This window comes from Puntigrus tetrazona, chromosome 9 (genome assembly GCF_018831695.1).
Source record: "Puntigrus tetrazona isolate hp1 chromosome 9, ASM1883169v1, whole genome shotgun sequence".
Lineage (NCBI taxonomy): Eukaryota > Metazoa > Chordata > Actinopteri > Cypriniformes > Cyprinidae > Puntigrus > Puntigrus tetrazona.
The window spans coordinates 10,861,969-10,887,182 of NC_056707.1; the positions used below are offsets into that span (position 1 = coordinate 10,861,969).

Here is a 25,214-nt window from a genome sequence, read left to right on the forward strand (position 1 = left end):
GTGAGGAAGCATTGTGCATTACTTCACACGATCCAGACAGCGAATAGACTCGTTCTTTCAGTGTAGCCATCAATCTTTGTAATAGCTTATCTGTTTTTATTTCTCCCCCACACATTCAGTACACGGCTCGGAAGTTTTTTTAATGCATTTCTATTAGGGCACTATTTCAACATACAGTGCCCACTTTAAAGAGAGATAGAGGGAGAAAAAGAGCGAGAGAGTGCGCTTGCTGAGCCATGCGTGCTGCTCCAGCTGTGGGAAATAAGGAAAATTGATCTGACATTGATTTTCCATGCCTGGCTCACACTTTATTCTGGCACGGAGGTAAGGTGATGTGCGTTCCTATGTGTGTGTGTGTGTGTGTGTGTGTATGAAGGGTTTCCCTGGGGACGTGGGTCTGGTTGCTGAATCAGTATCCCTGTATTCACGTTCACACCGGCCGGTAATGGGGTTAAACGTATTTATACAGAACCACTGACCTGCATCCCGTCTCACTTGTTAAGAGCCGATTGAAACCCCAGCCACCTCTGTCTTCAACAGGACACGGGGAATGGAAAATAAAAGATTCCTAACCAGACCTGATGAGTGCTTTTCTTTGCCATCTCCCTTCTCGGTTCTCGGGGAAGAAAACCAAGGCACAACCGTGCGAGTTAATACCAGCATCACTATTAATAATGGTGGCCATTATGCAAGCAAATGGACTGTCCCTTTGCTATTTACTCAGAGGAGATGGCGGCCTGATATTTTGTGCTGATAAACTGGCAGTGGAACGTTGATTAGAAGCAGTGTGCCTTCTTTATCGTTTAATGAGAAAAGACTGCCGACTTTCTCCACTCTCTGGCTGTCTCTCTCTTTCATATTTCTTTGCGTTCGGTCCTGCTCTGCCTCCCCCCCCCCAGCCCGTCTGGGTTGCCATGACAATGGTGCGTCGCCACGGCAACGGTGAGAGCTGACAGGTTGGTGTAAAAAGAGATACAGCGATCTGAGAATACCAGGCTGCATACAGTAAGTATAGAAAGAGAGAGGGAAATGAGAGGTACGCTGAGGTGCTAGTTGGTTGTAAAAGACAGAAGAGGAAAGCGAAAAAAGAGATGAAGGGGAAGATAACTGACATCTGAAAAGGGGTATAGTGTGCACTGAGTGTGCTCCCTTTTGAACCGGAGAGAATTTGAGAGCGCAAAACATGCTGGAACATCTGTCCAGCAACATCAGACAAGCGCTGCTGCTTCACTTTCACAGCTCCATCCTGTCATGCAAACCCAGTGGAAAATTGTACTTCTCAGAGGTTTCTAGTTCAGCTTTATAAACGAGACCATAATTGAATAACTATATGTCATTTTAAATCTGTATTACTTTCTTCTGTTGAACATATTTTTCAATAAAACAGAATGAAATTCAGTGGAGACCAAAACAACACTCTTAACAAAATAAATAAAAGGGCTTTTCATAGTTTAAATAATAAAACAATTATTGGAAAATGCTTTACTATTTCAGGCTTTGTACTTCAACATTCAGTGTTACTTGTGCTTTCTTTGTAATTAACTGTGAAATTTACTAGAAATTTGTGAAAATTGTTTCTGCATTTTTGGAGCCCACTGACTTGTATGGACTGATAATTTTCTACAGAAGAAAGCAATTGGTTGGTTTGTAATGACATAAGGGTGAGTAAATTTGACAGTTTTCATGTTTGGGCGAAATAACTTTGCTTGAGATCTATTTTAAAAAAATAAGCATAAAAAAGTTCTGTCATGAAACTCTACATGGCCCAGTCCGTTAAAGCTTTATCACGTTAGAAATACTCCCGACACCAAACCCAATCCTAAGCTTACCCAATAGTGTTAACAAATGCAAAACTAATATAAAAATGCATTCGATGATGCAACTGTGCCATTTGAAATTCTTTATATGCAGGTTTGAACTGCCCTGCGCGACTGAAGTTTCTTCACCTCTCAAGTCTAACATATACATATATGCATATATAGCTATATATGTGATGCTAACATTAAAAGCATCATTTTTCAAATGTTGCAGCATGTAAAAATTGTTCTGAATTCATATCATGATATTCCTTAAGTAACTGAGCCAAAAAATTGGCTTTAACTGTGGATCTGTAAATCATACTTTGTGTGAAATGGAATAAAAGTTGTCTGTTTAACTGTCTCTAGTGTTTATTTCAGATAGAAACTGCAGTGATTCATATGTGTAGGTACATTTTTTTTTACAGAGGTGTATTTAAAAGTGCTTATTTCCAATTAGCCTATGTTGGAAACATATTTGGAAACATGTGAGATTACCAGGACCTTTTACTTAGTAAATCTAGGAACCATGATACAAAAGGTCTTGTCATGGTGAAGATATATAGTTAATACATACACAAATTATATTATATAAATGATAGATCTTATATCTGAAGATTTTATTTCTTGCCAAAAAATGTAACAAATAACTTGTCAAACTTGACCCGATGAATGTACACTAAATACAACTAGAATAATTTATGTGACTGAAAGCATAGCAATAAACAAAAGCAAACTAAACAGTTCTTAATATCAAAGAAGCTACAGGGAGAGGACTATTTAAACAAACCAGTTCATTAACATAGATGCATCCGACAGAACACTATTCTTGTTTAAGCTACAGGAACACACTGATTCACTAGTCTGATTCACCGCAGTGCAATGCTACAATGAAACACACATTTCAACATGAAAGAGAGCACTGATTATTCACTCAGCTTGCCTGACTGTACAGCACAACATGACTTAAAAACAGCATATGTAGCATTTGCTTGCGAAACACTTAGGCTACTGGGGGAAGTTAGTCATTAGAAAAAAATGAGCTACCGTCATGCTATTGAAAAATGTAGTTAGTATACATCAATACTTTTAATTAATTACTCCCTAACATTTGGCTCGGCCCTTTCAAAAACTGCTTTCTTGCCTTTCCAGCCCCCATTATACTCTGCTCATCTCTTTTCTCATCTCTTTCAGAATTCGAGAGCACAGATCACTGCTTTCTCCTCAGTGTAGGATGAGACAGAGCTATGATTTGATTATACAACAGATGCACAGCAAGGTTATGGTGCTAAAGAATCAAGGTGTATGTTCACCCTATTCAATATCACAAAAAGAGGCACCATACAACACTTGAATTCGGGCGCACACACACACACACTTGTTGAGACTTTTTTTCTTTACATCTTCACTCCAATTGCGTTTCCCAAAGAAACAAATGCTTGCTAGAAGGTTGTAACAAGCTACATTTTCAACAGTCAAGGAAAAAAGGAATGAGAGAAGAAAAGAGCATTTTGAATGGGATAGAGAGACGTAGGAGATGAAGGACAGATGAAGTTGCAAAGAGTACTGAGAGTGAGAGAAATGCTGAGAGAGTAACAAGAGAAAGAAGGGATGTGAGAGGAAGAGGAAAGGTTTTCTGTCCACTGTTTAAAAGCTCTCAGCTCAGTCCTGTGTCTTGACCTTGAGCATAGCACTGAAACCCCAGGGGTAGACGCTAATGTGGCCCGTGCGGATCAGCAATTCCCACATCACATCACTTAAAATCTGTTTCACGCTGACCCCAGCACAGTCCCGCAGCACCAATTCCCAAAGCGTGCCGCTTAATACCTCTCCGTCTCACTGACTTGAGTGCAGTGTGGCCCATCAGACCCAAACACACAACGCTAAACAGACTCCTGTTTCAGTGAACCCAGAAGAGCTCGAGTGACAAAACCATGCCAAAAGAAAATTAACGATGCTTGTTTTTATTGATTGACTACAGAAACACCAGTGTGTCTTTTGTTAAACTCAGAACAGAATGCATAGAGGAACCATTTAAAATGAACAGATACATACAACACCTGCTGGTAGCTCCCGTAACAACACCAAATCACATTTCCAGGAGATATGGTACTAGCTGTGCAGCTACCTTTAAAGGTGTTCACCCAAAATGAGTAAGGACATGGTTAAAATAACCCAAGAGACATCAGCGGTTCAACTGTAATTTTATGAAGCTACATGAATACTTTGTGTGCAAAAAAGAAGTAATGACTTTATTCAAAAGTTTCTGACACAAAAGAGACTAAATTGTTGAAGAAAGTAATTATTTTAGTTCTTTGCACAGTATTTTTGTAGCTGCATAAAACCCCCTGTTGAACCACTGATGTCAAATTGACTTTTTTTAATCTATCTATGCAAAGTCAGAAAGCTCTCGGATTTCATAAAAAATACTGTCATTTATGTTCCAAAGATAAATGATGGTCTTACAGGTTTGGAACAAGATGAGGGTGAGTAATTTTCATTTTTGGGTGAACAATCCCTTTAATAGGAATGTAAATGCTAATGGATAGCTTTCTCCAGGTATTAGAAACCTTCCTGATTACAATCAATGATGCTCCCATTACAATCAACTAAACAGTCTACATTGCATTGTAATCAATGTTGCAATTTTTTTTTTCATTTGCTCATGGAGGTTCGACTCCTCTTGCACTCAGTGGAATAAACAAACCAGTAAAACAGAATGGTGAACTCTTCCATTAAAACAGAAACTGCATTTGCAGCAACAAGATCGCTTTTAGTTTACCAATAACAGTGAGCAAAACCCATGTTGGGACATGTTGTTCAAAATGTGCAGATCAAAGATGATTTCTGTTTGGTTAGGATGCTGGAAGCAATGAATCAGCCTCACTGATGGTGGAAAAACTTGAAAATCATCAATATTCAGAGGAGCTGAAGGGCAGAGTTTAGTAAGTTGAATCACAAACGCTGCGGTTTACACACAGCATTGAGAGGAAGGAACTGTGTGAGAAAACATATGACTACGGGCCTCCAATCCATTGTTCTCACTCCGTTTCTCTCACAATTTCTCTCGCTTTGTCTGATTTTTGCAAAATTAAACTGTTTAAAGAAATAAATGACTGAAAACACAATGCCTGTCCTCGCTCTTTCTCTTCATCACTGCCATCGCTCATCTTTAAATCTCTATTTCTCTCCCAGTTCCCTTTTTTAATCTTTATCACTCTTTTCTACACTCACTTTCTCTCTTCCCTCATATATCTGTTGTGGTGTATTGTAGTTGCTTTATTTGTTATGATGCATGGTGTCGCCAGGCTCACAGATTTGATGAATGCTACATAAAGACTTAGAGCCTGAGGCTGTCCATGAGTAGTTTGCCACGTGCTTGCTCCCAAACGGAAACCATTTCCTCATGCCCCCAGGGGTCACGCAAAATCATGTTACCAACCTAAAATGGCTCCCCTTGAAGCTTTCACCCACCCCCGAATACATCCAGTTCACCAGCAAAGCGCTAATAAAAACAGCTCTCCATCACAGAATAAATGGTTAGCTGTGAAAATATGGGATTGCTTATATAATGTAAGCCTATGGAAGTTTGTTCTAATGGTTTTTACTGAATTTTACAGATATTATTTAAAAAACAAATGCTTAAAAGCAGTGTTGCAGAAGCTGTTGAAATAGAGATACAAGACATCTGGCAGGATACATGTGATATTTTTCATCTTTAGCGGTCCATGCTGTGAATTAAAGTATTCACTTTTTATTCTCAAGAGAACAGGTATAACAGCAGTATGGACACATATATTTACTACAAGGCAAATTCATTTTACTAATGAAAATTTTATAATTGTTTTCAAACCTCTATGACTTTCCCGTATGGGTCAAGACACTTATTTAAAAAAACCCCATCTCATTAAAAAAACCGTCTCAATAGGTTTTTGTTATCAAAATTAATTGATTGTTGTTTTGGACACAATTTTCCTTTATTGTATGGACAAAACGGCTCAACGTTTCTTCAAAACCTAACTTTCTTATAAAACACAAACTTTCCATTTAATATAATTTATTAACATTATGAATCAGGTCATACTAGAGGTAATAGAAGAGTTCACAGTGAATGCACTGTAAGAAACATTAAGAACACTTCTGTTCAGTGCTAATATTATTACTTTCAATGAGGCTTCTTTATTTTCATTTAAGTATGATAAGCATTTGATTCAGTCTACTAAGTTTTATTCACATTACAATGTAATTTAACAATTTCTTTAAGAAAAGAAGATTAAAAGTGTATCATAATGTCACACTTTATTCCATTCCAAATTAGAGTAGTATCTGTTCAGTTATAGAACACTCTGTAAAGCTTGTCTGGGCAAGTAACAGCAACCAAGGAGGGATAGCAAAAGGTCAATTGCAACAGTTTAAATCAATGAGCATCACTGTGGGAGGCTGACACTAGTGCTGCATTCTGATTTGCATATTATTCATCCTATATATTATGCGTCAATGTGTCCCAAATCATTGTATGAGCTAATAGTGCCTGCAACCCCATGTTTTATGGAACAGTAAGGTTTGGATAGCTCTGTTTCAACTTCAAGGAATGCAAATGCAAGACTGTTTTTTAATATGTTGTGAATTTCCAGGTAATTAATTTTCGACGTGTTAGCTACACATTTCCAAGCATGTCCTAATATTATCATATTGTCTTTCTAAATATTCAGAAATGCTTCGTGTACATTTTTATCACCATTGAATTTTAAACATTTTATACATGTTCAGCATTTAGTATGGGGCTGATGCCTGAAAGTATCTATGATTCTCTTCACATTTGCAAGAATGCCAGAAATAGCACCATAAATCAACAAATTCCCTAATTCAGAATTAATTAGCAAATACACACACACAAACAAACAACAACCAAAAGTCTGGTTTAATTTGAGAAACCTGGAAATGTATCCAGGTGGGAAGCACGCATGCTCTGATATTTGAATCATTTCCTGTTCATTTCACTTCTCGTTGGTTCTCTTACGTATATCATTTAAGGCAGAAATTCTCATAAAAATAACAATCATTAAAAAAAAAAAAAGAAAAAAAAAAAGATGGGTTTGCCAATGCTGCATATCTTTGCAACCCAGTGGGGCTACTGCATACTTAGAAGTTATCTCCTTTTCTCCAAAACCAATTTAGAGGCAGCATGATTAAGGATATCCAATCACATGGGCTCTACTCGCCTGGGGTAGAGGCGAGCACAAACTAGGATCGTCCAGAGAAAAAAACAATTCAGCACGCAGCGTGTATGCGTTTGTGTTCAATCGACCCCCCACCATGTGTTTTGAAACGAAGTGTGAAGCTGCAGCTTGCCTGTGTTTAAAAGATGCAACATATCTACTAAAGACGCAGACCGGGAGCTTGCAGACAACGCGGGATTATCCCGTATACTGAGGAGCTGAGCAAGATCAGAGACCTCTTCAAACAACAGAGACTTCTCCCGCTTGCAAAGTGAGCGGACAGCTGTCAAACCAATATCCCCAATCATTTATATGCATATGAGGACAATGCATAGCAAGCTTCGCCATTGATGACATAATTAAACCCAATTTCATGGTGTAATATATAAAACAATATTTGATTTGCGTAATTCTGCTCTAATTAAGGTTCACAGCTCAGAGGAACTGCATTTGCATTTTACGAGATATGAGTAGTGGGTAAACTCGATTGATATTGGCGTCTTCACGGAGAGCCGGGCCGCTTCCTGTAAATGAGATAATGCTCTCTCTTCCTTCCTGTGCCCTTCTGTTTGCTGGTCTTGCTGGCCTCCTGCCACAGCATGCTGTACAGATAATCAATGAGGAGATCATGGCTGCCAGAGTTTGTCAGCGTGACTCAGCATTCGCCCATTTTAAGATCCATCTCAGTCCGGTCTTACCTCGGTGTAAAGATGCCACATATGAACTCAATCCCAGAAGGCAAGTGGATGTCGGTGTTAGGAGGTTCACAGCTATGTGCTGAAACTTTCCACATGAAAAGACAGCTATATTTCTTGTTTCTTTTTTTTCATCTATTTACTCTATCTGCAAGCCTTCCAGACAAGACCAAGGGAACACGAGAAATGTTTTTTTACACTGTTTCCTAAAAACAAAATCCCAAAACAACCCGTCAACAGAATGATTTTTTTCAGCAGAGACCACCTTATGCCCACATAGGAGGCAGAATTAGATATATCATGTATTGTTTATATATATATATATATATATATATATATATATATATATATATATATATATATATATATATATATATATACACTTCTCTGTATACATCTGTATATTTTATTGAGTTAGATTTGACTTTAAAATAGGGATGCCAAAGATAATGCATTAACTAATTAGCTTAAGTATGTTTAATTCTATTAAACTCATTTAATAAAGTTAACCCCACAATGCATAAAGGGGGTCACAATTCCCAATAAAGTAATTTAATTCCATGATTTCCTTAAAATGTCTCGCATGTGATTTTCAGCAATGTCACTGTGGAACCAAGTGTGCTAAAAAACCTGTGATAAATATCTTTTATGCAAGTTTTAGGTTATGCATTTTAGAGTCAACGTATTTACATTAACTGCCCTTACTGTTTCAGTTCTGTGAAATATTTAAAGCTTGGTTAGACAGTTAGAACATTGCAAAAATATCAATAAATGATGGCAAAAGAACAGTTCCTTAAGAACAGCTCTATAAAGGAAATCACAGATGGGAATTTTGTCAAAAGTAAAGTTATTCACAGTTTTTTGATCTAATTAAATTATTATTAAAGCTGAACAAACATTACAGTGAAATACACAGTCGATAGGAATGTTATTCCAATGGAAGACATCAATAAAACATCTTTGCTATGTATATTATTTTACTTTCATTCCTTAAAAGAGCATTAAAACTGAATGCACTGCATTTCTCACTTGCTAAATGTGTTGAAATAGCTTGGCAGTGCTGTGAATGTGTGTGGTTGGACTGTGGCGGGTGCTGGGGCAGATTACTGGCCAGCGGTGGGAATGGGCAGAGTCCTCCGAGCCACTGCGGCACGACAGATCTGCTGACCTTGCTGTTCTGCCAAGCCCCCTCAACCGGCATCTCAATGAGCCTGTGCCAGGGTCCAAACTCCCAGGGGCTGCTGGGATTTAATCTTTAAAGAACCCGCAGATAGATAAATAACGAAAGAGAGTAAATCCACAAAAATCTCGGTACGATACCGATCAGTGTGACGAAACCACTAAACTAGTTTGGTTTGCTAGTCTGAGCTGGATTAAACTGGTTTTGTCTGCTTTTAGCTAGGTCAAGAAGCTGTTTTTTTCCTGTGGCACACACACACAAAAAAGTTTGAAGAAAGTTTCAAACGTTTTTGTCTATATAAGGTTCCAAAACAACACAAGAACCTAACGACTTTCACTGTGTAACCAAAAATCATACTTTTAAAAAAAAAGAAAGAAAGTCATGCAGGTTTGGAATGACACAGAGTGTGTAAATGACCTTTCTCTTTAATTCAAATTCACTCTTTCAAAGTAAACAAAATCATTTAACAATCCCACTCGTTCGGCATACACACATGCTCCTTTATGTACACAAACACACACACTCTCCCTCAGTGCCATGTAAATAAACCGCTGCATGGGGAGAGATGTTGTACAACTCTCACTGACTCATGCACAGCACACTTTCAATCTTCCTCTCCACTCCATGCTTCGGCTGCCATCCCATAATCCTCTTACCGCCCGTGTCACACTGACATACATTCCCCCCCATCCCTTTCTCAGCATTGCCAATGCACGCTCACACCTCTGTGGCCATATCCAGTCAATTAATCAATGCTAATGTAATACGGCCCTCATCGCGCCACCATCGGGATGGCATCACGCCACTGATCGCCTCACGCCGACCGATCTGCTTACAGGAACCCAAGGTCACGGCTTACAGGTTGAGGTGCATTTCAGTGTGTTTACAGCAATTAAAACGGGCAGCATGAAGGAGAAGGGTGACCGTGAGTTTGGGGGTAGACAGAGAGAAAACATGGGATTAATTGGCATATTATTGGATCACATGTCACAGTTGACAGAATGATCCAGGTAAACATTTGAACTGGCTAATCGATAGTGCAAACACATGGAGGGCATGAAAAGAGATTTCAGACAGAATAGAATAGAATAGAATAGAATAGAATAGAATAGAATAGAATAGAATAGAATAGGTCTCTTTGAAATTAATCAGTCTAGGAAGATATTCAAGAAGATTGGAAGCACAGCCATTTTTTTAAACCTCCAAAATAAACACTGAGTTACAATAGTGAAACGGCTCAAAGCTGTATTCCATCTGTCTATTCTACTGAAGATGATCCTATTCGACAGACACTCTCTATGAGCAAATCCTGACGTGCTCGGATTGCATTTTACGGCAGCTGATGCAGACTGTGGAATCTGAGGCAGTTTTTCGTCTGGCACATATCTGACATAATTCTCACTGTATCGAATTCCCATGTCTCATCCATTTGCTGCTATTTTCAGAGCAGATAGATGAAAAGAGGCAAACGAGTGATATCAAATAGAGACACACATTCTAACACGAGTAATCGCTAAAAAAGGCAGATGAAAACTTGGAAAAGAGATGTAGGGATGCGAGAGTAAAGTAGCCCTCCCCATAGAAAAGAAACATCACAAATGAGATCTCTATAATATTTCAATGGGTTTTAGACAGCAATAAGATTAAATGAAGTGAAGTGAAATGAAGCAGTCATTTCAAGTGCATCTCAACTTTCTAAAATACAAAAGACTGCATTCAAGTTTCATCCATGTCTCATCCAAACATTTCTCATCGAATTCTTAAAAGACCAAATTTTGTGAGACGGGAATAGAGTTTAATTTTATAATTCTACAGGGATGGTTGAACATTTTGTAATAATTTTCAAAAGCTAAATGACTTTCTTTCTTTTGAGGGAAACCATAACAATATTTTTGTTGTATGGACAATAAATATTCTTTTGTGTTTCACAAAAGAAATAAAGTCATGCAGGTTTGTAACAACATAACGATTAATAAATGATTACAGATTTCTTTTTAAATTTTGGGTGAACTATATAGTGTATTTGAACAATTAGTTAATTTGAGTCTATTTTATGTTTTATGTTTTCCAAGGCACTTCTGAGATGAAGATGAAATGCTTACAATACACCCCCTGAGCTATGAAAGAGCAACTTCTGAAGAATAAAATGTTCCTCTAGGCCACTACAAGAGAAAAATGTGAAGAGATGCAAGGTGACTCTTTTGTGGTCTCGAAAAGTGTACATATGCCAACAGAGGGACACATGTTTCCATCTGTCTTTTTGATTGACAGACAGGCCAGGGTAAACGTGAGCAGGTCCTTTCAGTCTGCTTCTTTCTCTTGTCTGATCTTCGATTCCCATGGTTACAACCTTGGGAGGGAAGATATTTCAGCACAGTGTGTTGGTGTATTTAATTCCGCAAAATGAATTTTCAAAAGGGTTCTTCTGAGGGACCTAAATTCACTCTGTTCAGACTATTATTCAGAGGAGGACAGAAGGATTGATTGATGTTTCACGGTGTATGAAAGTCATTGATTATTGGGTTTGAAGCTTTTTGAAATCATTTGTCAAAATGTAGACCATTTTTAACATGCTATGATATGGCACTGATGGACTTTAAAAGATCGCGCTTTGAGATTGTTTGTCATTGACGCAGTTTATGCTGTCAGGGGGTCGGGACTAAAAGTGGTTTAGTTAGAAAGGATGATTGGGTGAGACAGGGTTAGAGGGAGGGGTAATGGGGCAGATGAGGCAATGGCAGACATGACATCATTCTTGTATTTACGACCCCCCCCTTAGAACTAGGCAACAAAAATCGCTCTGGTCCCCCATCCACCTCCCCTCATGATGATACACTTTGTGTCACACTTTATCATAGTCACATGGTCCACCTAATGTGAACAGACAGGCAACTTCACTGATACAGACGGGGCCATTTTGGCCGCGCTGACCTCAGTCTGCGTGTTTGTGAGTTATATGTAGCACATGGCCGATGGCTAAAGGCTTCATTTTTGACAACAGCGCTGGTGATGCCGTCTCTCAATCCTCACAGACATTACAGTACCTGGGGTCAAATAGGGGTAAGAGGTTTCAACGGTTACAGATATTATGACAACATTATACCCCATTATGTAACTTACTGAACGATGTAGTTTGCTTATGCAAGACATCAAAACTGCATCTGAGACATCTGTAGCACCTTTAGTTTTCAGTTTTGGATACTACACATCCCCAAAGCATTCCCTGACCTTTCGCAACCACAAATGTGATGAGTTGTTGTCTGTGCCAACGACTAAAATAAAAGTCAAAGAGGAATCGATGTCTCTTCGGGCCTGCAGCACACAAGTCATGTTTCATCTTTCTCAAAGTCCACCTCACACCTTATTTCTCTTTTGATATGAAGTGTGGGGAAGCTAATTTAACTTCTAGCAAAGTAGATTTAACATGCTTTATTACAAAAAAGTGATTATTACAAAAAAGTGATACATTTCACCTGATCAATTTCGCTCTTAAAGGAACATGCCACTATTTTTGAAAATAGGCTCATATTCTAACTCCCCTAGACGTAAACAATTGAATTTTACCGTTTTGAAATCAATTCAGCCAGTCTAGCGGTACGACTTTTTAACAGTAGCATAGCACAAATCATTAAATATGATTAGGATCTCGCTCAAAAATGCCAAAGAGTTTCAATATTTTTCCTAGCTGGGGGCCTATTTTCAGGCCCAGCGTAATATCATTGCACCTGCTGCTGCCAAGGTACAGCAGCAAAGTTCCTTGATTATTACTCTAGACTAAGAATATAGTTCCTAGCCGTATCAGCCTAGAAATTCACAACTTTTCATTTTCCACCATTCGTAGTAGACAATGTAACTAACAGAAGAGTCAAGTTTTAAATGGGTTTTGAAAATATCAAAACTCTATAATCACATTTCAGTGAGAGATGCTACTGGTCTAATCAGATTCAATAATCTATCCTAAGTATACCCAGAGATGTTTAACTAAGGGAGTTGGAAAATTAGCCTATTTTCAAAATTCGTGGCTTTAAAATAGTTCAAACTTTCTCAAAACAGGAAGTGTGTATCTCATTTTATGGAATTTCCAGAACCTTCTGAAAAATGGACAAAAACTGTTTTAGACCAACTAAAACCAAGTTGTACCACTTTTTCTGAGAGTGTATGTTAAATATAGATATATTTCAAATTTACCTGGTTCTTGAGACACATTCCAAATCAAACTGTGTTTAGTCATTTTATATAATCTCTTCTTGTCAAAATGGACCAAATGTTATGTCAAAAGATAAATTTGTGGCTGTTAAAACTTTGACAAAAGTATGTAAACACAGTCTGTTACAAATCTTTCCTTTTACACCTATAGATGTGTATGTGTGTGCGCTTGTGTTTATTTGTGTGCAGGAATGAGGGCAGAGAGAGACAGAGACAGAATGATGAGAGAAAAAGTAGGAGATAAAGAATGAGGTACAGACAAAAGAAGAGAGAGAGGAAAGAGAGTCCGCCGTGGCTGTATTCTCAGGCTCATTCCATTTGCATCAGTGATTTAGCAGCCTTTCCAAAGCCTGCGACAAGCGTGCTCTCATTAATTAAAGTCCCTCGTTCTCCCCCCACGTCTGCACGCACTGGGTACTGCGGACTTATTCTAAATAAATTTCCACATAGCCATAAAACCTGTCCCTCAGGATTATCCTTCAGCACCCCCCACTCTCTGTTCCTCTGTCTCCTTTCTCTCTTGATCTCACTCTCTTTCTTCCTCAGACTTTATCTTAAACTAGTTGCCTCTTGTTTTCCTTTTGATCAACCCAGAGGAAAATTTTAAGGACTTAATGGAGTTCTCAATTATGTTGCATTTAAATATCAACCTTGTCTTTGATATTTCTCAGAAAAGACACACGTAAGAGATACAGTGGAAACCGAGATAGAAAATCAAATATGGATCAGACTGTTTGGGCTGACTTTTGATTTTAGATTTTGCTATCTGATTGCAGTGTGTGACAGTGCTTTGACATATACAGCATTTTATCTTAATTCTCTAAATTTAAGAAAATATTACTAAAGTAAAATACCAGTAAATCAGCTAAAGAAGTTGTAATATCACCAAAATGTTACCAAAACTAAGCCATAAGATTAATGGTTTTACAGTGCATGAGTTCAGGATGTTCTGATTCAAGACATCTGCTAAAATGTCAGAAAAATCTGAAGGATTTTAGTTACAAATCTGAGAGAACTGATATAATTACTTCACACTGTTTATAAAAAAAAGCTTTCTTACTATATTTCCGCCAAATACCACACAGTTTAGTCATCATATGTGAGTGGTAACAATATGATGTCAATACAATATGATATAAGTTGGAAATCCACTGCATGTGTTAATAGCAGATGTGGTACAGAATGCCACAAAAGCCAATCTAGCAATTTAAACTGCAATTTAAAATTTTGAAAATGGCTGTTGTTGAGATCTTTGGTAAAACTATGAGAGAAATGTGGAATATTACTAGTCTCCATTTCTCCTCTATTCAATCTTAGTGCTACCTTGAAGAAACCATTGAGATATTAAAGATATTTGATTGCATTTTCCCTTTTCTATGATCATTTTCACCTATACAGTTTTCTTTCCTTCTCTCTGGTTTGCATCATTCTTCAACAGCTGCTGCAGTCATGTTACCCATGATAACATTTACATCATTCAGACAAGCAATTGGTCACTGTACCCACTCTCCATTAAGCATGTATATATGTGTGTATTGACGTGTGTTTGCTGTGAGAAGACTCTGAAATTGATGGTTAGGACATCTAGATCGGCTGACATATGGGTCCAAGGAGACAGAGGTAAGTCTCTAACCCCTCACCTCAGTGCTCCCCAAGTCACCAACTCAGCACTTTGCACAAGCACACACAGACACGCACACACATTACATACAAATAGCAGTTTTGCAGGTGCATGACTTCAGCATGTATTTGCCTATATTGCCGATATCTCTCCCATATGTATATGTGCAAATCCGTCTGTGTATCTTTGTGATTGTGTGTAAAAAGAGAGAGAGAGAGCATTTTAAAATGCATCTGGGGAGCAAACTGCAATGGCAGGGCTTTTTGTTCAAGTCCCCATGGGGCAGCAGTCACAAATGAGTCAGCAGCTAGTCGGATTTACAGCACATTGATTAAATTAGCATTCGTTCCAGCAGCAGAATATCAACTCATTTGACCAGCCTTGTCCTCCCACCCTCATACACACACACACACACACACACACACACCATATCTCAACTCCAGAGTTGCCCAGCCAGGTTCGCCGGCCCGGTTTCTCCCCCTCTTTTGGCCCACAGCTGCCACCCCACATCCATGACCTAGGAATTATTTATTTCCTCATGACAGGGAGCAAAAATTGACTCTGCAGCAAGGAAATAAAAAATGGACCTTAAGGAGACAGATGCAAGAAATGTATCTCTTTTGTAGGTCAGTGCCCAAGACCAGGCCTCGGCTGAAATCAAATATTGACTGGCCGCGGTGGAAGATAAGCCGACTCTGAGAGAAGGCCCGAGGGTGAAACCCAGCTTGCTGACCTGCTTCTCTGTGATATGCACCGGGCCAATTACACATTTTCTGCCCAATTAATTTGCCAGGAGAAATTGTATCAATTAGCAGGGAAAAATAACAACACACTTTTCTTTGTTATTCCACTGTGTAACAACTCGTTTCTCACTCTTTCTTTTCCTCCTGTGGAAAAAAATGTAAACATGAGTTGCCCTGATGGCGTTTTCTAAAGCAGTATTTATTTATGAATATTTAATCAATTAGTGAAAGCCCTTTGCAGAGATTGCCTGTAGCGTATCACGATGAAGTCCTTATTTGAATAGAGCTCAAGAGATTATTACAGCAGAAATTCTTTGGTGGTCCTTCAAAAAAAAAAGAAGAAGAAAACAAAAGAGATGGCCTTGCAGATCAGATTAGTGGCTGAAACACGATAATCAAAAAGCACCAGACAGCTAATGCATATAATTCGTCCAAAAAGAATATTGAACTAATTTTGTTTCTAAACAAGTTTCCCAAATATTGCTCTATTTGTCATTGTTCAAACAAGAAATCCCGCCTCAAACTCATGCTATTGTATGAACCACAAAATTGACACTTCAAACAGCTTTATGGAATCATAGGAAGAAAACACAGGTCATGCATTCTGGGAAAATAAAGTGTTAATTCATCCTGGTCCATAAAGGTCAAATATATATATAACCATTAAAACTATAAATAATTAATATTCAAAAAGAAGAATTTAATTGGGATTTAAAATGCATTCTCATTTAAGTTAGATCCCAAATGGCATACAGCCCAGCCATGTGTTTGGCTGGCAAGGTTTGAGAAGGAGGGGGGTCAGGGGGTTGTTTCTTCCCTTCTCAGGGAACAAACTGACACTAAAGCTCGCCCATTTTGGGGAGCTTTTGAGCAGGCGGAAGGATTTGAGCAATGTTACCAATCAGACCTAACCCAACCTCCACTAATCCAGGGTGGATTTAGAGACCGTTGCATTTCAGGGGGGCTTCAGACCTCACAAACACACGCTGCCCTGATCGGGGCTTTGTAGATAACACACCTTACAAGGGCAGGCTGAATTTAAAATTCAAAACAGAGCTATTTAATTCCTTTATCTGCAAATTTACTTTAACAGTCTGTTTTTCATGCTTGTCATCAAAATTCTCGCCTGCTCCTCCCAACTCAATTCAGACCCCAGAACTGTGATTAAATAACATCTGAGCCAGACTTTCATTCACACTGGATACATCTCTCAGCATGTCATCGGTGTCCAGCTTTTTAAATGGATTACACTGTCAAAACCATTTATTCAGATTCATGATATTGGTGCTGGAATTGCACTTCTGTAACAGCAAGCGTATTTTTGCAGTTTTTGTTCCTTAATGCTACAAACTGACATCTACAGCCCATCCCGTCACAACATAAAAGACTTAAGTCAGAATCTTGAGGCAGCGGCGAGTCAGGAAGCGAGACGCCATGGTGCCGCTGACATTGGCTATTGATTTTGACGTCTGCTGCAGATGAAACTCGTAGCATGAATCTTCACGCATGGCTAAGGTGATGCTCAATGATCCCTAATGTTCACATAACGGTCAGGCAAAATGGATTTCGGATAAACGTTATGAGACCTGCCGTCAATAAAGAGCCTCGTTTATGAATTTTGTTTTGTCTATTTGTCTGACTTGTAAACTGATTGATGGCCTGGCTCTTTCTTTTTCTGTCTCCTACCTCTATCCTCACTGACCCGGGGAAATGTGGCTCAGCTGCCGAGGTGTAGGCGTAAGTCGGGTGGACAGTTGTGGACCCAGCTGCCAAAGGGACATATGTCGAGCAGATTCCGTAGGGTACTGTGATGGCACGCAGGGACTTGGCTCTCGAAATGACCGTCAGGGCATCAAAAATGGCACAATACGAATGCAGAGACACACCAGCATGCCAATCATACTCATTTGCTCGTGCCTAAAGGAAACAGAATAACATTGACCAAAGGGTCATGGCAAAATAAGCAATTTCACGAAACTCAAACTATTAAAGGGATAGTTCACCCCCTCAAAAAACATTCTGTGTTGTAGTACTATTGCATAAACTTGTCTTTCTTCTGTGGAACACATTTTTTTTGTTCGTTTCGGATCCCACTCTATGGATAATAATAACCTTGCATATTAACAGATGAAAGTAAGTCACACAGGTTTGAAACAACACAAAGGAAAGCAATTGTAAGGAAATTATAGCAGAATCTTCATTTTTGGGTGAACTATCACTATGCCCCATCTGTCATCATTGGTAAATACCAGTCCCTGTATTAAATCTGCTGGCCTAATCGGGGTCCTGCACATGCAGACAGGGTAATGGTCAAGGTCTAGTGCAGATCTATTGGACTTTGTGCGCACTCAGGCGAGCCCTTAACAAAATCTATTGCACTAGGGATTTTTGGGAAATTTCCCAGCAGTGTAGGAGCCTCGTTCATCATGCTGCAGGTGATAAGCATGGTAGGCGTCACCAGGCCAGCAGTTAGATGGGTTTAGGAAGACAGAGCCTTAATATCCATCGATTCCCTTAGCTCCTAGTATTCTTTATTTCAGCAGTGGGGTGTCTTCACCTTTCATGCAACCTACTCTTTTTTCCTTGAGAAGGAGACCTTGGCTTGAATACAAGACCATATGCTAATATGATCGTTTAGTATGCAGGTATCATAACGATGCTGTGAATATCAATCAGAGCTTTAGACGGGCAAAAAGTGGCAACAGTGCCTTATTCTTTGTAAGAACTACCTCAAGAAGCATCATTCATATTCAGTTGGCAGGTAAATTGACAGGTTTAGCACACCTCCCTCGGTCAATGTCTATTAGCATGCTCTTGAAACCACACTATAGCTCACGTTTGTCTTGTCTGATCCATTCTTGACCTGATTCAAGTCCTTCTCTACTGCCTCATCAGTTCCATCCTATCCTAATGTCTGTGCTGCATCCTGGACCAGATGTGCCTTAATGTGGTTATTGCCATAACAACGCCTAGAGCGTACCAGCTCTGCCCAATGTCAACAGTCGATATACTCTTCTCCGTATCCTCGTTATTGCCTCTCAGAGGCCCATCTTCCTGACCCAGCCCGTAACACAATTAAAAAACCCACATTAGGCTGAACGAAGAGAAGTCTGATTCGATTAGAAGGGAGCTGATGAAGGCCAAAGCCTTTCAGCAAGAATATGCTCCTCCTTTTGTCACCTTTATAAGGTTTGGGGTCGGAATGGATTTGGAATTTAGAAAAAAGCCATGCTGTTTTTGAATAGAAAATATTTTTATTTGAGATTGACTTTGAATCTAGTGGTAAATAGATGACAAGAGGCATGAAGAAGATGGTTGGGAAAATTTTGTACTGACTTCCTTTCAATTCTTAAGTGTAATTTGAGCTGAACTGGCTACACCAGTAGAATTGCATTGGAATGAAAATTTGAAAGAAATTCAACATAGGTAATGCATTCTGGGATGAGTTGTTTTTCTATAGGGCTATTTAAAACCTCAAACCTCATGGGATTTTTTGTACATTATTTTTAAAACCTTCAAACAATGAAATCTCAATTTAAATTCATTTCAAACTGAGGCGTTAAATTGGACTTTACAGCACATTTTCAATTCAGTTCACGATGCGCAAGGACAAAGTGGGAAGTTGCAGAATAGCCAGCTGCTGGTCAAAGGTCAAGGGCAGAGGGATTATGTGGCACCTCTTGGGAAGTTGTAAAGGAGGGATTTATTGGCAGGGGCACTCTCAGACTAATCCTTAAGGCTGAAAAGTTACCTTTGATCAATAAATTTCTGCAGAGCATCAGAACAATGGAGCTCATGAGAGTAGGTCTTCGTTCACCCCCTCTCGACCGCCATTTTCCCCTAGTTCACCTGTGAAGGGGGAATAAAATAAGATTCTGGATATTGGTAAATGGAAAAAGAAAATCCATTTATTTGCAGTAGCCTGAAGGCTAGTAGCACAACTACACTGTCTCTCTCCGGCTGGACAGAAAAAAAAACTCACATCCCCCCAGCGTGATCACGCTACCAACTGTGGACCTCGGCGCCATCACCAGACTCATGAGAACACACACATACACCTTAACCCTTCGCTTTCCATCTCTCTCATCCCTGAAAGCAGCTTTCTAAATCCATCTCTCCGCACCATGACTAAATCCAGGGGCCAGGGATCAGGGTTTTCACCCACCGTGAACGAATTCACCTGTCAAGGTGCCTTTATACCAGCTCATTCTAAGCCTCGGGGCACCAGCACATTTACGGCACTGTCACAGTTTCATCTTTTATTATAGTAGCATGACCCAGTGGTACGCCTGTCCGTACCCCTCACCTCCTGGGAGACGTCGGGCACTCTGATCCCTATACGAACCACGTGGAGGATCGGGAACAGTGACGATTTGTGCCTCTCTATTATCTGTCCCTGCCAAAGAGGTGCAGGAGCTTTTCTCAACCTCAGTCCACCCGAGGGGAATGACTGTCTTGTCGGAGAGTTGACTTCCATTTCCCTTTCTTTATCGCACCAGTGCTCAGCTGATTGAGATGATCTCTCTTGCTCGCTCGCTCTCTATTTCTCCCTTAAATCCCCCTCCAGAGGGAGCCACCACAGAGTTAGGGCTTAACAGCTCCCCCAACTCGCATGCCCTTCTCTCCCTCCTCCTCCATCTCTCTCCTGGGGACAGGAGCTTGGAGGTACGAAGTATAATTCTGGCATCCTGACCAAATAAGATAAGGGAGTCAGCACACATGCTCATCAACAGCAAGGCTCCATCAAATATTCATAGGCCTTGACGGACCCTACAGTAAAATGGCCAATTTGCCAGACTACGAATGGCACACTGAAACCGGCGGATATGCTCCAGCCTACTGGATGTCCACAAGGGAAAGGGCAGTCGACCTCAGGACAAAATTTACAGTTTTGGGTGCTTTTGTATGATGTTGCTGGCACGGACATGATTAGAGGACAGAGGAAGAGATGCAGAGATGATTTGGCGATAGTGAAAGGGGAAAAAAGAGAGAGAGATAGAGAAAGCAAAGGGGAATAAATGCTGGCGAGAGTGCTGTGGCAGCCGATACAGAAGGATTAGAGGAAGGAATGGTCAGCGGCAGCAGGCTTAAGCAATAGGCTGATACTTCCAGGCAGGACTTATAGCCCCCAGTCTGTACCAGTACACAAACACCAATTCAGATTCTATCCATTCAAAAGAATGTTATTTTAGTCATAGTAAGTTATTTTAGTTTAGTGCATTCAGAATCATATGTTGGTAATATACTCTACAAGATATGCTGGGTAAACTGTTTAAGGCTTATGAACTGTTTATAATGGAATTAGAAGTAGTTTTTTTTTTTTTTTTTTGTTTCAACTGAAGTAGAACTACTATCTTAGAAATACTGATTTTTAACAAGAAAGTTTTTAAAAGGCTTTAACAATCTAGAAGTTTCAAGTCATAGGCTGATGATACAGTGGGCAACTTTTTGAGCAATTTTACCAGGAATTGTTTTATGAGCAATGCTGCTTGAGCACTTTTCAATTGAGAAAGGGTAACTAATTTCTATCTGTAAAATGTAGCTAAGTTTTGGGACTTGTGTCCCAAACAACATTGCTCAAAAAGCTGCCGAGTGCATCATCAGCCTTAAAGGCAGAATTATGGATGAGAGTAGAAGAACACAATTTCCAAGAATACAACTCCCACAAATTGTCTTTTTGTCATTGCAATCCAAATTCCATTACAGGTTCCTGTATGGTGTGGCCAACTCAAATTAAAAGGTTAAATCTAAATGTATGTTCATTAAAAAAAGAAAGAAAAAAAAAGAACTTCTAGAGAATTTTAGTTGTGTATCCATATTGCTCAAAATCCCTTTGTGAAGAGAAGGTTTTGTGATGACAGTTATTCAATTTTTTCAGAGAGATAGCAAGAAATTGCAATGCCAAAATGATCAAGTTTGGGGTTTAAAAAATGTACCCTGTAGTAAAATAACTTTAGCTAAAAAAATTGTACAAGAGAGGCCTGTAGTGTCATTTTGTCTTACTACATACACAGGAATATGTACTTTCACATTATTAATAAATTGCATACGTTTAGTGTGTAGCAGAAATATATGTGACTTCCTGGTCTCAAAACTTACTCCTTAGTAGAAGCACACAGCCAAAAACGTCTACCTCTACCCTTTTATACAGGTTTATATCTAATTCAAAAGATGAAGCAAAACACAAATCATCCATCATCTCTCTTTTTATCACATGGTTGTCCGGTTCAGTGCCAATATAATCTGTGAGGTATAGAAGTCCATTTGTGACACAGTAAGGATGATTGAGACATAAACAGTCCTTGCTCTTAAACCACAACCATCTATACGTAGAGCTGGAGAATTATCTGCATAGAAGCACAGCAGGCCCATCGGTATAACTCAGTCTGGTGCTCTGGAGTCACTGCAGCAGAGCCTTCAGCAGTTTCATTCCCCAAACACAGGTGCACATCATGGCCAAAACAGCCTCAGTGGTGCCGGCTAAAATTGATAAATTGTCGCTGGGTTTTTTTTTTTCTTACTTTATTGATGCAATATATATTCCAGGAGCTACATTGTAGTCTTTAAGATTCTTTGCCTTGCCTGGGGAGAAAATAGGATAGAAAGAGAGAGAGGCTTGTGTTAATACATTACAAGACTGAAGTAATTCACCAGAGTGTTCATAAAATAAGTGCTCGTAAACCACACCTCTGTCAGGCTGGAGCAACCCCTTACAGAGGCGCCAAGAACTAAAGGCAGTACAGCCAGGGCAACGGGTGCAACAATCTCAAACACACACACACAAACCACACACAATACTCTTTCAAAAACCATCTCATTCACACACATTGTTTAAAATCAATGGCTGATGAAATAAGAAAACCTAATACAATTTTTTTTTTCTATAAAATACATTTTAAAAGATTATATATACACACAAGTTTGGGGTCAATAAAACCTTTTTTTATTTTTAAACAATGCTCTCCAAAAGGAGAATTTAATATAGATGCATGGAGCAACCAGCCAGGTAACAATTTAGTCTCTTATTTTTCTACCTGAATTAATTGATTACTTGAAAGTGTAAGAATTTGACATGAAAGATGACACATACATTTAATAAGGTTAGGAAAAAATACCCCATACTATAGAAAATGTGATTTGTTTTGTTATTCTGTATCTTTTCTACTTCTATCTCTAGCTCCAACTTTATTTTGAGAGTTGTTTTAGTTGTTTAACATTCTGTAACTTTCTTCTATAAGGAAAATAAAATTAGCATTATAAGTAGAATTTTTGTTTATGCTGTCAATTAGTTCTTAGAAAGAAAATCATAATCACCAGGTCACACAATCTGAATGAGATTGATGATTCTTTTCTGAGACTTTTCATAAAACTGAAAAAAAGTGATTAACATTCAGCTTTTCAGACACAGGAAAAAATGATAATATACATATATTAAAATAGATTTCTACTCAATTAGTTTAAACAATTTTACCAAATAAATAAAGCCTTGGTAAGAATAAAAAAATGTTAATAAATAAATAAAAGAAATACTTAATATATTTAATATTAGTACTTTAAATTATAAGTTTTAGGTTTGAAACCAAGTGTTATATTATGGTTTGTAAATAAAGTTACCAGGAGCTTAGAGCTTAGCAACAGTTAATTCTGGACCCTGTGCACATATCACATTTACTCAAGTCATACTAGCTTAAACACACACACCTCACACATGGCTACAACATCAGTGACCAGACTGGGAAAATTAGGTCACCTCGATAGAGAATAATTGGCAATACCAGAGGAGACAACAAGCCGTCAGACAAACTGCAGCGCAGCGGGAGATCGGCAGAGGGGGAACTTTAGAGTAAATCTCTCCCTTGCGCACACACGCACACACACACACACACACACACACACACACACACACACAGTGAGGTGCTGAATTCTCCCCTGGGTCAGGAAGCCACACAGAAAAAGAGGAGAGAGAAAGATAGGAATGAGAAAAGAATATAAATTATGACACTGGAAAAATGAAATGACTTGGTACAAAAGAATAGACAGTCAGATCAGAGAAACAAGAGAAGAACTGATAAAGACAGAGACAATTGTGGACAGAGAGAAGAAATTATGATATCAGCTTGGTAAAAGTAGAAGTGTGTGTGTGTGTGTGTGTGTGTGTGTGAGAGAGAGAGAGAGAGATTGGCTATAGAAACGTAAAGTACAATTTAATCACTTTCACTGCATACAAGACAAAAAGTGATGTGCCCTGAACCATGTGGCCTTTAATAGATCTATATGACATATTACAGCTTTATTTCTGTTAAAGACTGAACACACCAAATGAGCAGAAGTGTATGATTTATGAATATGGCCCCTTGGCATGTGTGTGTGTACATGAGAATATATGCTTCATGCAGTGAGACAAGATTTAGATGATACTAGCCACAGCTGTGAACTGCATTTTAATTAGCTCAAATAACATTAGCAAATCTAAACAGAAGCTTCCATCCACACAATGCAAACAAAATTCTTTCTTTAATGGTCCTGCAAAAAATGCTGGTTTTATTCACTATAAAAGGTGAAGGGAATATTATTTTGGTTATTGTAAAAAAGCGCATAATTAACACAGTGTTATTTTAATATTATCCATATTTATAATATTTTGACCTTGCTTTTTATACTTTTACGTTTTATTTTTAACTTTGGTTTAAGTTGTAGTAAATCTTATTACTTTTTTGTCATTTTATTTTGATATTATTATTTTTTTTTATACAGTATAGTTAGAATTTATCTATCTGTCTGTTCGTCCTGTGCAGGAATGCATTTTAGTGAAGAAAAAGATCTCACAGGTTGGACGGCCAATCGATCTTATAGTCCATACAGTCAGAGATTCGGGAACCATTTTTGGCTATGAGTCACTGGCGGACAATCCATTACCCATAAATGTTTGCGTGGGCAATTGTGCACACATCACACCTACAGCCGCTTTACAGCAGACCAGCCGGCATTAATTGAGGTATTGAGAGAGCGTCATTACTATGGTAATAACTCAAAGGCGTAAATGATTGCGGCAAAAATGGCCACGCCTCATTAGACCCATATCTCATTGCTTAACAAACATATAATTGAGTGCAAATGTATTTGCCTATTGATGGGTCCATTTCCAGCTCAGAGAGATCTCGTCAGCTTGATAAAGAAAAAACTAAATGACACTAAGGAAAAATGGTGACAGTATATTTTTCAAACTTAAAATGTGTCACTTGATTTCCTCTACAGTCTTACGTCTTTATCACATTTATCAGTAATGAATTTATAATCATCTTATTAGGCAACATATCAGTCTGCATGTAAATGCATGGTAATAACTATTACATTTTAAGGGTGTCTGCTCCAATTAGCTTCAAATAGAGCCATGAATCCAGCAGAACTGCTGCCAAATGGCCCAACAGCCCTGGCAGATGCAGCCCATTTAAAAGCACATTTCTGTCTGTCTGTAAGGGCACAGCGACTACCGGGTTGGACCCGGCTCACCGTCTTCAGTGTTTATTTGGTCTCCATTATCTTTTATTTGCAGGCTGATGCTTTCACTTGGCAAGAGATCAGCTGTAATTCAGCCTCACGGAGGCAGTGAGGGAATGTAGGACCGGTAGAAGAGCCTGTTGTGGCCCAAAGAGAGACACGGTGGAATGGATGAAACATAAACAGGTCTGTCAGGCTAAATAAACTCTGTGGTTTTGTTTCTGATGATCCTCTTATTCAATCCAGATTGACCCGC

At 38.9% G+C, this 25,214-nt stretch overlaps 1 long non-coding RNA gene across 2 annotated transcripts in view; it reads right to left on the reverse strand.

The window, feature by feature from the left end:
* The window catches only part of LOC122352018, a 58,772-nt gene that overhangs the window by 12,146 nt on the left and 21,412 nt on the right, over nt 1–25,214 (reverse strand). The window contains exon 3 of one of the 2 annotated variants that reach the window (XR_006251829.1): nt 21,687–22,042. The exons of the other annotated variant lie outside the window; for it this stretch is intronic. This is a non-coding gene — a long non-coding RNA (uncharacterized LOC122352018). Of the gene's footprint in view, nt 1–21,686; nt 22,043–25,214 lie in introns of those variants that run through there. 2 annotated transcript variants of the gene reach the window in all.